The sequence below is a fragment of the Lactuca saligna genome, chromosome 5, assembly GCF_052625555.1.
Source record: "Lactuca saligna cultivar CGN05327 chromosome 5, ASM5262555v1, whole genome shotgun sequence".
Lineage (NCBI taxonomy): Eukaryota > Viridiplantae > Streptophyta > Magnoliopsida > Asterales > Asteraceae > Lactuca > Lactuca saligna.
Window position 1 is genome coordinate 32796291 of NC_136421.1, and position 6134 is coordinate 32802424.

Consider the following 6134-nt stretch of genomic DNA (forward strand, 5'->3'; position numbering starts at 1 on the left):
TTCATGCGATGATAGACTAACCCTTATCATGATTTACAAGTCCAGGCGATGTTGTGGCTGCGTAATCATGCGATGATACCCTAACCCTTGCTAGACACATATTGAGGGATTAATACCCGAATTAGTATTGTCTATGCAATGTAGGCGATGATCCTTAGGTAAAGTTCGTAGGAGCAATCATATAAGGAAATACGATGCAAGGAGATGAGAAGTAAATATGATATAGGAGATGACCCTTGAGATAATATCTTTAGGGAAGACTAGAAAAAAGATAATGGGGATGAGTAATTGGGTTGATTGTTTGATTGTTTAAACATAATAATTATATTATTATGGGTTGAAAACCCTATGTACTCACCAAGTTTCCCAACCTGACCCACTCAGTTTATTTACATCACAGGTATCGATATGAAGTCACATTACACTGAGAGATTAAAGAGATGTAGATCACTAGTGTAAATAAATGTAAGTTCCGTTAATGCTTATGTTTCTGTATTGACGATGACATCCCAAACGTTTTAACATAAATAAAATACGTTTCTTCGAAAATGTTTTGATAACGTATTTATTGTATTTTTTTGGAAACAAATTCCGCAACATTTTTATGAAAAGAAGTACTCTGATTTTTATAAAGCATAAACAAAATTGGTTTTTTCTGGCCGTGAAAATGGGGATGTCACACTCGGTGAGTCAGTTCGTCCAGTCGCGATGACAGTTAGCATGGGGACTCGGCGAGTCATAGGGTGACTCGGCGAGCCGAGTCATGATTTTTAGGGTTTCTGAATTCTAAAAGTCGGTGAGTCAATAGGCTGACTCAGCGAGTAGGTCAACCTATAAGGTTGACTTTGGTCAGGACGTTGACTTTGACTAGGGGTAAAATGGTCATTTTACCCTAAGAAGGATTAATAGTTTTTGATAAAGTGTTGTTATGGAATTTATAGCCAGAGAGTCGTCAGAGCAGCATATAGGGATCCCTCACCCAACTTTTCAGCAGTCAGTCATTCGAGGTGAGTTTCCCTTCAGTTGGAACGGGCCAAAGGCACTAATGTCGGCCCATTTATGTATTAGTAGCATGTCGGGGTAAGACTGATGTAGTATATGTGATTATGTTATGTGTTCATGCTTATGTTAAGCTCAGTTTATTCCGGACTTTGGTCCGATGCTGGGCGGGGCCCGATGCAATAGGCGGGGCCCAATTTATGTCGGACTTTGGTCCAATGCCGGGAGGGGCCCGATGCAGTGGGCAAGGCCTGGTATGTGTTATATATATGTTATTGTATGGTATGTGGTAGTTTGGGGGAGCTCACAAAGCTTCGTGCTTACGGTTTTCAGTTTTGGTTTCAGGTGCTTCCACTAGAAAAGGGAAGGGCTCGGGATGATCGCATGACACACACCATAGTCACAGCCTGGGAGTTTACTCTGATATTTTGTTATGAGATTTTGATTCTAGATAGACACTGTGATGTTTTATGATACATGATTTATGATTTTATTTATGACTTTGGTGTAACTCCCCGATTCTCAGGTATTGTCTAAATATGAGTTATTAGGTTACACCCTACTCGACGAGTTGGTTGATCTACTCGTCGAGTAGCAGCGGGAAGGATCACGGGTTAAGTAACCTACTCGACGAGTCCATATTGGGACTCGGCGAGTAGGAAATGGCAGCTGAAACCCTAAATCTCAGGGTTGTATACTGTATTTAAGGGAACACAAACCTTTTTCATACTCTTTGCAGTCTCTTAACAAACCCTAATATGTGTGTGTGTGTGTGTGCCTATTGTGTGTTTGAAGCCTTGGAAGAGGATTTTGGTGAAAAGAGCTTGGGAAGCAAGTGGTTTGAAGCAACGAGCTTGGGTAAAATCCGGATCTACTCCAGTTGTCATCTCTTGGGAAGGTATCAAGTTGTTATCCTCCTTTCTATGTCGTTCTAGACCTCCTTGGATGGAGATTAGGGTTCTTGGTTGGGTTATAAAGTCATTTCCTGGAGTATGAGCCAAGATCTGAAGTTGTAACTTCAGATCTGAACTATCTATAGATTGAAGGACCATAAAGTTCTTAGCTTTGGCAAGTTTGAGCCCCTCCCTAAGTGTAAAACCCCATTGCAAGCATAGTTTGGGCTTTTTGAGTCATTGGAGTCTTGCATGCACGTAAAGTTTGCAACTTTACGTGATAAGCAGGCCTAAGGAAGTTGGATCTACAATTTGGGGCCTTACTGTGGCTTAAAAGTTGTCTGCATGATAAAATGACTGAAGGGACTCGGTAATTCGCAAAGCCGACTCAGCGAGTCACATGAAGGCGTGCATTAGACTCGACGAGTTGGACGGACGACTCGGCGAGTTCGATGAAGATTGCCACAAGACTCGACGAGTTAAAGAACAAGTCGGCGAGTCGGATGAGGTTTAACCAGGACACGTTTGCATGTATATCCGTCGAGTTACAAGGATGGAACTTGACGGGTGGCCTTAAGGTTTGATCGAGATTCGAAGGGACTCGACGAGTCACCCGGATGACTCGGCGAGTTGGATGTGCTTCAAAGGACTTGGCGAGTAGCCGAGTAAACTCGGCGAGTTAAGGTCAACATGGACTATTGACCTTGAATAAGGACCTTGACCTTGATCAAGGTTAGCTATTCTGTGAGGATAGAGACTTATGAGCATTTCATATTATGGTAATAGGTGGTGGAGTCTTTGACAAGTGATTGGAGAGCTTTAATTATTTACCGAGCTGACATCTACGAGGTGAGTTATCCTCACTATACTAAGGGGTCTAAGGCACCAAGGTCGTCCCCTTTGAATATGTTATCCTAGTAGTGTTAAATGTTGAGTATGAGTTAGTGTTGCATGCTAATGGTTATGCCAGTTAGGTAGACTTGTAGGACTACCTGTGATGTTATATGATTATTGCATCCTCAGTAGTTATGTTATATGTTATGTGGGTTAGGTTGAGGTTGTACTGCTGCATGTGGTAGCCAACAAACCCTAGAGTATTCCAGATATGAGCTGAGGGCCCGATAGGCATTACAGACTCATACTGAGGACTCGGGAGTATTCCAGATATGAGTTGAGGGCCCGGTAGGCATTCCAGACTCATACTAAGGACTCGGGAGCATTCCAGATACGAGCTGAGGACCCGATTGGCATTCCAGACTCGTACTGAGGGCTCGATGGCATCCCAAGTATGAGCTGAGGGCCCGTTAGGCATTCCGGACTCGTACTGAGGGCCTAGGGGTAGTCCATCTTGTAAAGCTGTAGACCTAGTATATGCTTTTCTGTTTTATTGATATGATATGCTAATGTTGATATTACTATGTGGACTGTATGTGTATCGGTATTTTGGGGGTAACTCACTAAGTTTTCGGGCTTACAATTTCAGCTTATTGTTTCAGGTACATTAGAGGATTGCAGCAAGGCGAAGGCGTGATCGTACAGCTCCTCCTATTATATTTATGTTTCTGGGAAAAACGCTGATAATCAATATTTTGAAAACAAAGTTGTAATGTTTTGATGAACTTGATATGTTTAAAAAGTTTAAATGGGTTTGAAATTTTGGATGTTACATTTGGATGGATTATGATTTTAATAATGATTTGAAAACAAATATTTTTGGGTCATATTATTGGGATGTTTCAGCATGCTTGTGGCATTGTTGTCTTGGACATGTCAACAAGAAACGCATAGCCCAACTCCAAAAGGATGGAGTGTTGGAGTCATTCGACCTTAGGTACAATGATGTGTGCGAGTCTTGCTTACTTGGAAAGATGACCAAGTCACCTTTCACTGGTACTTATGAAAGGGGTGAGGGTTTATTGGATCTCATACACACTAATGTGTGTGGTCCCTTTAGATCCACCACAAGGGATGCGAGCTGCTTCTATGTGACTTTCACTGATGATTATAGCAGATATGGGTATATCTACTTAATTAAGCACAAGTCAGAAACCTTTGAAAAATTCAAGGAGTTTAAGAAGGAAGTGGAGAATCAGCTGGGCAGGAAAATCAGGATGCTTCGATCCGATCGAGGTGGAGAGTACCTTAGTCTTGAATTCAACGACTACCTTAAGGAATGTGGAATCGTTTCGCGATTGACGCCACCTAGGACACCTAATTGAATGGTGTAGCTGAGAGGCATAATCGAACCTTGCTAGACATGGTTCGTTCCATGAAGAGTCGTGCTTCGCTACCTATCTCATTCTGGGGGTATGCCTTAGAGACTGTCGCCCATATCTTTAACTTAGTCCCTACAAATAAGGTTGCCAAAACACATCACGAGATGTGGACAGGGAAATCTCCCTCGTTGGCACATATCAAGGTTTGGGGTTGCGAGACTTTCGTAAGACGAGAGACTCACGACAAGCCCGAACCTCGTAGTGAGTGGTATATTTTCATCGGCTACCCGCAGAAGTCCTTTGGATATCTCTTCTATAGACCGAGTGACAATGTTGTCTTTGTTGCGAGGAGAGGGGTTTTCCGAGAGCGAGAACTCATAAGCCAAGGGGACAGTGGGAGGCAAATCGATCTTCAAGAGCTTCACGAGTCGAGCGATGAAGGAACCTCTAACACTGGCACTCAACTTGAGGAGAAAACTCCTGTTGAACCGATTGACGAGTCCCTACCTCTTAGATGTTCTAGTAGAATTAGTGTTCCACCTGTGTTGTATGGTTTTTATATAACACTAATAAATTTGGATGAACCTAACATCTACAAGGAAACCATGGCAGGCCTGGAGTTTGTTAAATGGAAAGAGGCTATGGACAGCGAGATTCAGTCCATGTATGACAACCAAGTTTGGAATTTGGTTGACAATGTGCAAGGTCGTAAGACGGTCGGGTGCAAGTGGATCTTCAAGAAGAAGACCGACATGGATGGGAAGGTAGACACTTATAAGGCGCGATTGGTTGTGCAGGGCTTTACTCAAACTCTCGGAGTTGACTATGATGAGACCTTCTCACCGGCTACGAAGATAAAGTCTATTGGGGTGATGCTAGCCATTGCTGCATTTCATGACTATGAAATATGGCAGATGGACGTCAAAAATGCGTTCCTTAATGGGAAGTTGGCTGAGGATGTTTACATGAATCAGCCAGAGGGTTTTGTCAATGCGAAGCATTTCAATAGAGTGTGTAAGCTTGAGAAATCCATTTATGGGTTGAAACACGCATCTCGCAGATGGAATCTTTGTTTTGACGAGAAAGTCAAAGAATTTGGGTTCCTACGAAGCGAAGATGAATCATGTGTATATATCAAAGCCAGTGGGAGTACAGTTAGCTTCCTCATATTGTATGTCGATGACATACTGCTCATAAGAAACGACATCCCGACCCTGCAAGAAGTCAAGTCCTGGCTTGGGAAGTGTTTCTCTATGAAGGACCTTGGAGGGGCTGCCTATATTTTGGGAATAAGGATATATAGTGAGAAATAGGAGTAAAAGATTACTTGGACAAGGTACTAAAGCATTTTAGTATGGAGAATTCCAAGAAAGGGGAGTTACCAATCCAAAGTAATGGCAAGTTAAGTAAGACTCAAAGTCTGAGTACCGAAGTAGAGATAACAAAGATGAGCCAAGTACCTTACGCTTTTGCAACTGGCTCGATCATGTATGCTATGACTTGCACTCACCCTAATGAGGCCATCGCTTTGAGCATGGTTAGCAGATATCAAGGGAACCCTGGCAAAGCATATTGGACCGCAACCAAGAATATTCTTAAGTACCTTCGGAGGACCAAGGACTGGTTTCTAGTCCTCGGTGGGAGTGATAACTTAAGGGTGCGAGGGTATAGTGATGCCAGTTTTCAGACCGATAGGGACAACTACCGTTCGCAGTCGGACTGGGTCTTTACCCTAAATGGAGGAGCAGTGACTTGGAAAAGCTCCAAACAAGAGATTGTAGCTAATTCAATGTGCGAATCAGAGTACATAACGGAGAGCGAGGCATTAAAGGAGGCGATATGGTTGAAGAACTTCATTAGAGACCTTGGATTTGTGCTAGCCATAAAGGAGCCCATGGAATTTTTTGTGATAATGAAGGAGAGATTGCCTTGACCAAGGAACTGAGGGATCATGACAGATCTCGACATATTGACAGGAAATATCATTTTATTCGACACTAGGTGGAAGAGGGACTCCTTGTAGTAA